The following is a 12184-nucleotide window of genomic DNA, read 5'->3' as shown; positions in this document are numbered from 1 at the left end:
TTTACAATAGGTAAGATCTGGAAACAGCCCAAGTGCCCATCAGTAGATGAGTGGATAAAAAAGATGTGGTACATTCACAAAGTGCAATACCACACAGCTGTAAAAAAGGAGGATCTATTATCCTTTGAGACAACATGAAGGGACCTGGAGAGTATTGTGCTAAATAAGCCTGTTAGAGAAAGACAAGTATCACATGATCTCACTCATATGTGGAATCTAATGAATAAAATAAAGTGATGAACAAAACAGATCCAGAGACATGAAAGTATGCAGTAGACTAATTTCAAAAGGAAGGGGGCAACTGGGAAGAGTTTAACCAAAGAACTTATATGCATATATACATAACCCATGGACAGACAATAGTGTGGTAGAAGCCTGAGGAGAAGGTGGGGGTAGGGTGGAGGGGTCTATAGGAGAAAAAAAAAGGGACATCTGTAATACTTTCAACAACACAAATAATAATTTTTAAAAAAGAATTCACCTTCACAGGAAAAAAAATCACATATGCAAATTTGTCATTGTAATACACCACCTTAACAGAGTAAAAATAAAAATCATATGATCTTATCAATAGGTGCAACAAAAGCATTTGAAAAAGATGCAACATCCATTTATAATTAAAACACTTAATAGAATGGGTATAGAATAAAAGTACCTCCAAGGAAGAATAAACTTACCTCAACATATTGGCGGCTATCTACGGCAAACCAGCAAATTGTGTACTGAATATTGAGTAGCTGAAAGCTTTTCCTCTAAGGTTAGGAACAAGAAAGGATGCCCACTCTCACCACTGTTATTCAACATAGTATTAGAAGTCATGGCCAGAGACATTAGGGAAGAGAACGAAATGAAAAGCATCCAGATTGAGAATAAAGAAGTGAAATGATCACTTTTTGCAGATGACATGATGTTTCATATAGAGAACCCTAAAAACTTCACCAAAAAATTACTAGAAATAAATACAGTAAATTTGCAGGACACCAAAGCAATGTATAAAAATCTATTATGTTCCTATATACTTACAATAACATTTCAAAAAACAAAACAAAATGAAAGAAAAATCATTTGCAATTGCAACCAAAAGAATAAAATCTCTAGGTATGAACTAAACAAAAAGGAGAGAGAGAGAGAGAGAGAGAGAGAGAGAGAGACACCAGCTGCTTGCCTCCTGCGCACATGCCCTTGACCAGGAATTGAATCCCGTGACCCTTTAGCCCTCAGGCCCACATACTAACCACTATGACAAACCGGCCAGGGCAGGACCGGTCCTTTTTCTTTTCTTTTCTTTTTTTGTTTTGCTAGCAATGGCATAACTCTTTCTTTAAAAAAACAAAAAAACAAAACCTTTCAGCCTTGGGAGTTAAAATTTTTCTGTTTAACACCCACTGCCACTCACAGCTGCCAAGCAGGGCGCAGGGAACAGAGCAGCAGCACAGCTAGGAGCAGAGCTCACAGAGCAGCTGCAAGTCCCTGCACAGAGCTGGGCGTGGGCGGGTCCCCTCCTCTCCCGGTTCCCTGCTTTTCCTTCCGCAGGCCCGGGCCCCACCTCCTCCACGCAGGCGGCCAATCCCAGTCGGCTCCGGCCAGTTCCCGAGGGCAGCGGCGGACGGAGCCTGGGAGCTGCTGGAAGAGCGGGAGCTTTGTGCCCAGGGGCAGGTAAGGCACTTGCAGGGGCGTGGGTGACTGTGGCTTTACAGACCCTCCCGGCAGCACCTGGAAACAATGCCAGCAGGAGACCCGCGCTGCCAGGAGCGGGCGGGCCTCGGCCTGGAGCCTCTGGTGCAGTCTTGGCACTGCACCCCAGCCCTCGCATGGGCCTGGCAGCCTGGGATCGAGGCGTGTTCCCTGCCCCTAGCGGGTTTGGCTCAGTGGAGAGAGCGTGGGCCTGCGGACTGAAGGGTCCCGGGTTCGATTCCAGCCAAAGGCAAATGCCGGGTTGTGGGCTCCATCCCCAGTCGGGGGCGTGCAGGAGGCAGCCCATCCATGATTCCCTCTCATCATTGATGTTTCTCTCTCTCCCCTCTCCCTTCCTCTGAAATCAATAAAAATATTAAGAAAAAAAATGTGGCTTTCCACATTAGAAACAAAAAAAGACGTGCTCCCCCAGGGAAGCACTTTCAAAAGTAAACAAAAGACAAACTATTTGAAAAATTCAATCTATATTTCATTTACGAAATGTTTATGGTTTTGTTCTCATGTAGACATAACTCAGCTGCTGTGTCCTTGTATAGCCTAGGATTAGGTAGTTTAGGGGGTTGGGTTTGAGAGAGTTGGTTCTATGGGGGCATCTCCAGTTTAGGGTTCCCTGCCCTAAAGTATCCAGCTTCCTCCATGGAAGGGAAACCCAGCCTGGGGGAAGGGTCATTTTACCTTTAACCTTAGACCTCTCAGGCCAGTACCTGGTCTTCTCTGAGGAAGTCACTCTCTCCTTAATTCTTCTCCAGACTTCTGCCAGTGGCCTGGCTTCGGAGCTTTGGGCAATTATTATAGGCCTCTCTGAGGGCATTTTAGAGAGGAAGAAAGTTTGTCATAGCTATGGTTCACTCTGCAAGATGAGTAATCCAGCCTTTCTCAACCTCCGTGTTGCTATTTGGGGTGGACAACTCTTTGTTATGGGGAGTTGTCCTATGCATTATATTAATTTTGTATTCTGCAACTTTACTAAATTTGTTGATGAAGTCTAACAGTTCCTTTTTTTTTTGGTGGAGTCTTTAGGGATTTCTATAAATGATATAATCTGCAAATAAGGACAATCTTAATTCCTCCTTTCTGATTTAGAAAGCTTTTATTTCTTTTTCTTGCCTAATTGCTCTGAACAGTGTCAGCATTTTGAAAAACCCTAACTTAACTCTGGTGCTATGTCACATATAGAAATGTTTTGATATTTGCAACCATAGTAAAACAAAGATTTATATTTTTGATATTTATTTTATATATTTAAATGCCATTTAACAAAGAAAAATCAACCAAAAAAATGAGTTCGCGTGTCACCTCTGACACGCGTGTCATAGGTTCACCATCACTGGACTAGAACTTCCAATATTCTGTTGAATATAGTGGGCGTTCTTTTCTTGTTCCTGATCATAGAGGAAAAGCTTTCAGTGTCTCACCTTTGAGTATGATGTTACCTGTGGGTTTATTTCCTCTATGCCCAGTTTTTATCATGAAAAGATACTGAATTTTGTCAGATGCTCTTTTTGTCCCTATAATTTTTATCCTTCATTTTGTTATTATAGTGTGTTACATTGAGTAATGTGTAGATGTTGAACCATCCTTGGATCCCTGGAATAAATGCCACTTAATCATGGTGTATAATCCTTATAAAGTATTGCTGAATTGGATTTGGTAATACTTTTAAAAATTTATCTTTACTGTTGATAGTATTACAGACATCAGTGTACTAGGGTTCCCTTTTCTCCACATCCTCGCCAACACTTGATGTTTGCTGATTTGTTGATGACAGCCATTCTGACAGGTGTGAGGTGATAACTCATTGTTGTTTTAATTTGCATCTCCCTGATGATTAGTGATTTTGAGCATTTTTTCACATGTACTAGTATTTTGGCCTTTTGTATATACACTTTGGAGAAGTGTCTATTTAGGTCCCTTGCCCATTTTTTTTTTTTTTATGTGTAGGGCATAATGTCACAGGAAGGTCAGAGTATATTGCCACCCGTGAGAAGTCAGCCCCGGTTACTGTTGGATGTGTTATACACAGAAGAGCCATTCTTCAGGCACTGTGCTCTCTCCTCACATCCTCCTTGCCCATTTTTTATGGGATTGTTTGTCTTCCTTTTGTTAAGTTATATGAGTTCCTTATATATTTAGGAAGTTAACCCCTTATCAGATGTATCATTGGCAAAGATGTTCTCCCATGCAGTGGGCTCTCTTTTCACTTTGTTGATGGTTACTTTTGATATGCAGAAGCTTTTCATTTTGATGTAGCCCATTTGTCTATTTTCTCCGTGGTTTCCTTTGCTATGGAGTATCTGCAAATATATTGCTATGAGAGATGGCTGAGGTTTTGCTTCCTATGTTTTTTTCTAGGATTTTTGTGGTTTCACGACTTACATTTAGGTCTTTTATCCATTTTGAATTTATTCTTGTGCATGGTGTAAGTAGGTGGTCTAGATTCTTTCTTTACTTTTTTTTTTTTTTGCATGTACCTGTCCAATTTTCTCAGCACATTTATTTAAGAAATTGTCTTGACTCCATTGTATCCTCTTGCCTCCACTGTCAAATATTAATTGAGAATAATATTAATTGAGAATAATAACCCAATTTATGGGTTCTCTGTTCTGTTCAATTGATCTGTATTCCTGTTCTTGTGCCAGTACCAGGCTTTTTTGAGGACAGTGGCTTTGTAATATAGCTTAATATCTGGTAATGTGATCGCTCCAACTTTGTTCTTCTTTCTCAGGATTGCTGCGGCTATTTGCAGTTGTTTTTTTTGGTTCCATATAAATTTTTGGAGAGTTTGTTCTAGATCTGTGAAATATGCCATTGGTATTTTAATAGGGATTGCATTGAATCTATAGATTGCTTTGGGTAGAATGGATATTTTAATGATATTAATTCTACCAATCCATGAACATGGTATATTCTTCCACTTGTTTATATCTTCTTCTACCTCTTCTTTTCAATGTGCTGTAGTTTTCTGAGTACAGGTCTTTTACCTCCTTGATTAAATTTATTCCTAAGTATCTTAATTTTTTGTTGCAATGATAAATGGGATTTTTTTTTAGTTTATTTTTCTGAGAGTTCATTATTGGCATATAAAAATGCCATTGATTTCTGGGTATTGATTTTATATCCTGTTATATTGCCAATTCATTTATTAAATCTAGTAGTTTATTGGTGGTCTATTATGTCATCTGTAAATAATGACTGTTTTATGCCCTTCTTTTCAATTTGTATACCTTTTATTTTTTCTTCTTGTCTGATTACCATGGCTAGGTTTTCCAGTACTTTATTGAATAAGAATGGTGAAAGCAGACATCCCTGTCTTGTTCTTGTTCTTAGGGAAAATGGTTTTAGTTTTTTCTCATTGAGTATCATGAGGCTGTAGGTTTGTCATATAAAGCTTTTATTATGTTGATGTATGATCTCTCTGTTCCCACTTAGAGTTTTTTCAAAAAAGACTGTTGGATTTTGTCAAATGCTTTTTCTGCATCAATTGATATGATCATGTGATTTTAGTCTTCCAATTTGTTAATGTGATATATCACATTCATTGATTTTCGAACATTCTACTAGCCTTGCATCCCTGGAATAAATCCCACTTGGTCATGGTGTATGATCTTTTTAATGTATTGATGGGTCCGATTTGCTAATATTTTGTTGAGGATTTTAGCATCTGTGTTCATCAGGGATATTGCCATGTAATTCTCTTTCTTTGTAATTTCTTTATCTGGTTTTGGAATTAGGTTAATGTTTGCCTTGAAAAAGAGCTTGGGAATTTTCCTTCCTCTTGGATTTTTTGGAATAGTTTGAGGAGGATAGGTGTTAGTTCTTTGAATGTTTGGTGAAACTCCCTTGTGAAGCCGTCTGGATCAGGGCTTTTATTTCCTCAGAGTGTTTTTTTACTGCTTCAATTTCATCAGTAGTTATTGGCCTATTCAGGTTTTCTGATTCTTCCTGATTGAGTTTTGGAAGATTGTATTTTTTTTAGGAATTTGTTCATTTTGCCCAGGTTGTCCAGCTTGTTGGAATATAGTTGTTCATAGTATTTATTTATTTATTTATTTATTTATTTATTTATTTATTTATTTTTACGATCCTTTGTATTTCTGTGGGGTCAGCTATTCCTTCCCCTCTTTCTTTTCTGATTTTGTGTATTTGGGTCCTCTTTCTTTGTTTCTTGATGAGTCTGGCTATATGTTCATCCATCTTGTTTATCTTTTTCAAAGAATTAGCTCTTGGTTTTATTGACCTTTTGTATGTTTTGTTTGTTTGTTTGTTTTTTGTCTCTGTCATTTATTTCCACTTTGATCTTTATTTCTATCCTTTTCCTTACTCTGGGCTTATCTTGTTTTATTTCTAATTCTTTAAGTTGCAGGGTTAGATAATTTATTAAAAGCTTTTCTTATTTTTTTGAGGTAGGCCTATAATGCTATGAACTATTCTCTCATTGTGTCCCATAGATTTAGGGTTATTGTGTGTTCATTTTCAGTTGTTTCCAAAAAGTTTTTCATTTCTTTCTTGATCTCTTTGGTAACCCACTAATTATTTAATAACATGCTATTTAGCCTCCACGTGTTTGAATGTTTTGGGGTGTTTTTATTGTAGTTGATTTCTAGTTTTATGCCACTGTGATCTGAGAAGATGCTTGATATGATTTCAATCTTCTTGAACTTGTAGAGACTTAGTTTGTGTCCTAACATGTGGTCTTTTTAAAAAATATATATTTTTATTGATTTCAGAGGAAAAGGGAGAGGGAGAGAGACAGAAATATCAATGATGAGAGGGAATCATTGATCAGCTGCCTCCTGCACACCCCACACTGGGGATCGAGCCCTCAACTTGGGCATATGCCCTGACCGGGAATAGAACGATGACCTCCTGGTTCATAGGTCATGCTTAATCACTGAGCCACACTGGCTGGGCTGTCTTTGAAAATGTCCATGTACACTTGAGAAGAATGTGTAATCTATTGCTTTAGGGTGACATGTACTGTAAATGTCAATTAATTCCATCTGATCTAGTATGTCATTTAGGATTACTGTTTCTCTGTTGATTTTTTGTCTAGAAGATCTATCCACTGATGTCAGTGGAGTGTTGAAGTCTCCTACTATGACTTTATTGCTGATCATCTCTCCTTTAAAATCCTCCAGAAGTTTTAAAATATATTTTGATATATGTTTACCAGAGTTACTATATCCTCTTGTTGTATTGATCCCTTTAGTATTTTGAAGTGGCCTTCATTGACTCTGTGGCCTTCTCTTTGAAGCCTATTTTGTCAGATATGAGTATTGATACGCCAGTGGTTGGTTTGTTTGCTTGTTTTTTCATTTCTATTTGCCTGGAAAATTTTTTTCCATCCCTTCATTTTCATTCTTTGAAAATGAGTCTTTGGTTCTGAGGTGAGTTTCTTGTGGACTGCATATTTATGGGTCATGTTTCCTTATCCATTCACCTATTCTATGCCTTTTGATTGGAGCATTTAAGCCATTTACATTTAAGGTTATTATTGATAGATACTTATTTGTTGCCATTCTTACTCTTTATATCTTTATACCTGTGTTCTTCTCTTCCTCTCTATTTCTTCTTCTTACACCAGTCCCTTTAGCATTTCTTGCAGGGCTGGTTTGGTGGTGGTAAATTCTTTTAGCCTTTTGTTGTCTGTGAAGCTCTTTGTTTCACCTTAGATTTTTTTAATGATAGCCTGGATGGATAGAGTAGTTTTGGGTTCAATCCCCTGCTTTTCATTACTTCGTATACTCCATGCCACACCCTTCTGGCTTGAAGTATTGCTATTGAGAAATCAGCTGACATTCTACTGGGAGTTCCCTTGTAGGTAACATTGTGTCTCTGTCTTGCAGCCTGGGAAGGTGGGCATCTCCTCTGTATTCAGGTAGCCTTGGTCTCAGGGGACCAACCCTGCATGGGTAAGTGGTGGGTGATAATGTTCCAAATCCATGAAATCCCAGTGCTATCCCCTGCAGCCAGATGCTGTTAGCAGTGCAGCTGGATGTGTGGGGGTTGGGTGAACTGATGGCTGTACAGTGCCTTTGTTGCTTTGTTTTCCCAGTAATGGTGACTGGCATTCATCAGTGGCCTCCCCCCCTGTATTTCCATCCGAATACTGGGATTAGCCTGTCACTCAGGGGAAAATGTTTCTCTTGTACCAGTTCTTAGGTTTGTAGATAATGTGCTTTGCGACCTGACACACTGATACAGCTTCTGCAGGGGTTCTCAACCTGTGGGTCGTGACCCCTTTGGCGGTCGAATGACCCTTTCACGGGGGTCGCCTAAGACCATCCTGCATATCAGATATTTATATTACGATTCATAACAGTAGCAATATTACAGTTATGAAGTAGCAACGAAAATAATTTTATGTTTGGGTCACAGCATGAGGAACTGTATTTAAAGGGCCAGAAGGTTGAGAACCACTGTTAGGGTCTGCTTCTGTCTCTGGGGAGATGAGTGGAGGTGGCTCTGGGAGTGTGAGGGGAGGCTGTCAGGTTCTGTTGCTTTGTTTTCTGTCTGGAATTGACAGATAACTGTGGCCACATCTCTGTGCTTTGTCCCTGCCTAGGTTACTGGGTTCAGCTGCATAAAGTACAGGCCACTCCTACTGAAATACTCACTGTATCAACTCCCAGCTGAAGGGAGAGCCAGTGGCAACCTGACTCCTCTCCTCTCTGAGTGTGTCCTGCAGTGAGCTCCGTGCTGGGAGCTCTAGGCTGCCTCCCTAGTATCATCTCAGCTCTTCTCCCTTCCCATCTCCCTAGTTTGCTTCCACTTGCCCAGATGTTTATTTTTTAAAATTTTTATTGAATTTATTGGGGTGACATTAGTTAATAAAATGATATGTTTCAAGTGTACAGTTCTATAATATGTCAGCTGTACTTTGTGTTCACCACCCAAAGGCAGGTCTCCTTCTGTCCCCATTTATCATCACCTCTTTACCATCTTCTACCTGGTTATTACCCCTTTCCTTCTGGTAATCACCAAACTGTTGTCTGTGTTTGTGATTTTTTTTTTTTTACTTAATCCCTTCAGATGTTTCAATGTGACGTGTTGTGTATTGAGCAGGGAATTCTTTGTTGAATTATAGCTGTTCAATTTGTTGAAACCTCAAGGAGGGAGCCCATGGGGACCTCATATGCCACTATCCTGACATCCAGTGGTGACTTTTTTTTTAACTTTCGGGTGAACCACTGCAGACTGACCTGCCATTTGTCATGATGTAGTAATTCAGGAAATTACTCAAGATGATTCTCCTCCTCCTCCTCCTCCTCCTTCTTTCTTCTTCTTCTTCCCCTTCTCCTTCTCCTTCTCCTTCTCCTTCTCCTTCTCCTTCTCCTTCTCCTCCTCCTCCTCCTCCTTCTTTCTTCTTCCCCGTTTCCTTCCCCTTCTCCTTCTCCTTCTCCTTCTCCTCCTCCTCCTCCTTCTCCTTCTTCCTTTTTTAAGAACAGGCTGCTCCTAGAGAGGCATACCATATATTTCTAGATGGGAATAATTATTAATGAATCCTAATTTAATTTCTAAATATTATGTTATCATAGGCACAGTCCCAGTGGATTAATTTTGGGATAACATGACAAAGATGTTCCAAAATTAATCTGGAAGTATGAGCAAGCAAAAATAGATAAGAATACTGAACAAGTTAATGAGAGAACTTGAACTACCAGATATTAAAACCTATTGTAAAACCACAATCATGTAAATAATATATTAGACCATGGGAATAGCCTAGGTTGATGACACAGCAGAGGCAGTGAAAAAAGAATAATCATATTCATGAAAATTTATTTATGAATCATTGGCAGAAAAGGATGGAGTAGTTGATAAATGATTTGGGAACAAGACTATGTGGGGAAAGGTACAGTTAGAGTCTTATGCCATATACCAAAATACAATTTAGATTGATTAAAAAATAAAAATGTAAATAAGTAAAAAATTAAAAATCTAAAAGCAAATAAAAATGTGCTATACATTTTTATAAACATAATAGTAAATGTCAGAAACTTAGAATCTTTTAGCTTTTGACCATTTAAATATTAAACCCTTGAAATAAACAAACAAACCTAAATTTTCTTGTTGTAAGTTTGGGTCTCAGATCTTTCAGAATATTTTAAAATGTATAATAAGACTCTCCCGGGGTTCTTTTCAAATTTTAACTGGACTTGACAGAACAGTGGGAAGATCGGAAGAAAGAGAGGTGGGATGGGCAGGTAGCATATTGAACGGTAGAGCAAGACCTCATCTGGCTTGGGCTTGCTGCCTCCCTTGACAGTGCCATCTTATTATAAGGGGAGTTGAAATATAATAGAAGGGGAAAGAGCATGGAAAAGATTTGGCCCGGATACTGCATTGAATGTGCTCCCAGGTAGTAGACCACTGATAGCTAATACATTAGAATTTCTAGGTAGATTCTTTCTCATACATGTTTATCTCTCCAAATTGTTTCTTGTTTTCTTTTGTTTTGCTTTTCCCAGATTCTGTTGGAAAACAGTAAAGTTTATAAGTAATGTTTTGTAGACTATATTTCATTGGAAAGCTTTCCTAAAAGTTCTCATTAGAAAAAGAAGGCAAGCAGTAGTAATTTTTCTGCAAAGACAAAGGACACAAAGAAATTTAATGATTTCCTCCTTAATGTGTTGTTTTGTTTTGTTTTGTATTTTTGGTGCTAGAGACAGAAATAGGCAGCAGTGGAATTGTTAGGTCAGAGGTTGCGTGTATTAGGACTTTTAATAGATGTTGCTAAACTGCCCTCAGTAGAGATGGTACCCACCTCTGGCCCCCAATAATGTCAGAGAGTGTATCTCTCCCCCCACTTTGACCAGCACACTGTGGCACACATTTTGGTATCTTTCAGTCTGATAGAGCATCTTGGTGAAATAATAATTTGCATTCAGTTATCATGACTAAGGCTGAACATTGTTCAACCTATTTAAGAGTCACCTGAATTTCCTATTCTGGGAATCCGAGAACACATAATAGATGAAATAGACCTTTAAGGTGAAGTCCAACTGCTCAGCCTACAAATGAGGAACCTGTTTGCCATGGTCACTTGGCTAGTCTTTGACTGAAGCAGAACCAAATACACCAGGGCTCCTAGTTATTATAAAAGCTCTTTGGGTGACAGTAAGGATTTGTAAAGGTCTCTGTGGCCATCTGGGGTTTGTTTCTAGAATTAGAAAGTCTGGAAATTACAGTGCAATGTCACAATGACTTGACTGTAAGGACAAGTGTTTTTAGCCACCCTGAGCTTCGGGTGCCTCATCTGTAAAATGGAATTAAGGAATTAATACTAGTTTTTTTGTCAAGGTCTCAAGGATTAGGGTTAATGTATATAAAGTAGCTGACACAAGTAGGTTCACCACTGTTACCACCTTCCTCATATTTGTGCATTTTTTTTGTTTGTTTAAATTAAGGCAGAACAGTTTTTATTTTTTTGTTTTTATTGATTTTACAGAGAGGAAGGGAACAGGATAGAGAATTAGAAACATTGATGAGAGAGAAACATCGATCCTACTGGGGATCGAGCCCGCAACAAAGGAACATGTCCTTAACCATAATCAAACCCTGAACCCTCAAGTCTGTGGGCCAACGCTCTATCCACTGAGCCAAACTGGTTAGGGCTATTTGTGCATTTTGCTGCCTGACTTGCCCACTCTCATTTAAGCTCCAAGGGAGACTATAAGTCATCATACCCGTACTGACTCCCAGAGATTTGAGAAGAAAGCTTGCCCACTTTATCACTCTGTTTTTTAGGGTTTGTCTTTCAGCAAGGTCCCTTTTTCAGATTTCCAGGAGACAGCAAAAGCTTCCATATTTCAAAAGGAAAGAGCCGTGTGTGGGCCAGGTTTTGACCCACTTTTAAGTAGGAGGAGAAATGGGAAAAGAAAAGGGAGGGAAATTCCTGAAAACATGTTATCTTAAAAATATATATATTTATTGATTTCAGAGAGAAAGGGAGAGGGAGAGATATAAACATCAATGATAAGAGAGAATCATCTGCCTCCTGCACACCCCACTTTGGGGATCGAGCCTGCAACCCAGACATGTGTCCTTGACTGGGAATGGAACTGTGACCACCTGGTTCATAGGTCGACACTCAACCACTGAGCCACACTGGCTGGGCAAAACATGTTATTTTAAACACACAGCCCAGATGATCATCTCAGCTGATATTAGGATTGCCAATAGTCAAGGTTTTTTAAATGGGTGTTATTTCACACTTATTATCTATACTAATAAAAGGCTAATATGCTAATTAGACTGGACATCCTTCCAGACAAAGCCATGGTGGCGGGGCCAAGGCAGAGGTGGTTAGGGGTGATCAGGCCAGCAGAGGAGAGCAGTTAGGGGGATCAGGCTGGCAGGGGAGAGCAGTTAGAGCAATCGGGCCGGCAGGGGAGAGCAGTTAAGGCGACCAGGCAGGCAGGCAGGTGAGCAGTTAGGAGCCAGTGGTCCTGGATTTCGAGAGGGCTGTCCAAATGCTGGATTTCGA

General features: G+C 39.3%; 2 long non-coding RNA genes across 3 annotated transcripts in view; one reads left to right on the top strand and one right to left on the bottom strand.

The window, feature by feature from the left end:
- Nucleotides 1-1373, bottom strand: part of LOC106724843 — a 6931-nt gene extending 5558 nt beyond the window's left edge. The window contains exons 1-2 of the long non-coding RNA XR_001360672.1: nt 1345-1373; nt 678-752 (exon numbers count right to left, since the gene is read on the bottom strand). This is a non-coding gene — a long non-coding RNA (uncharacterized LOC106724843). The remainder of the gene's footprint in view (nt 1-677; nt 753-1344) is intronic.
- LOC102262945 overlaps nt 1313-12184 on the top strand; it is a 22381-nt gene continuing 11509 nt past the window's right edge. For both annotated transcript variants that reach the window (XR_313168.2, XR_313167.2), the window contains exon 1: nt 1313-1656. This is a non-coding gene — a long non-coding RNA (uncharacterized LOC102262945). The remainder of the gene's footprint in view (nt 1657-12184) is intronic.

The sequence above is a fragment of the Myotis brandtii genome, unplaced genomic scaffold (genome assembly GCF_000412655.1).
Source record: "Myotis brandtii unplaced genomic scaffold, ASM41265v1 scaffold1227, whole genome shotgun sequence".
In the NCBI taxonomy this organism is placed as follows: Eukaryota; Metazoa; Chordata; class Mammalia; order Chiroptera; family Vespertilionidae; genus Myotis; species Myotis brandtii.
Note: the sequence above shows the minus strand (reverse complement) of the source record. Positions and strands in the feature narration are given on the sequence as shown.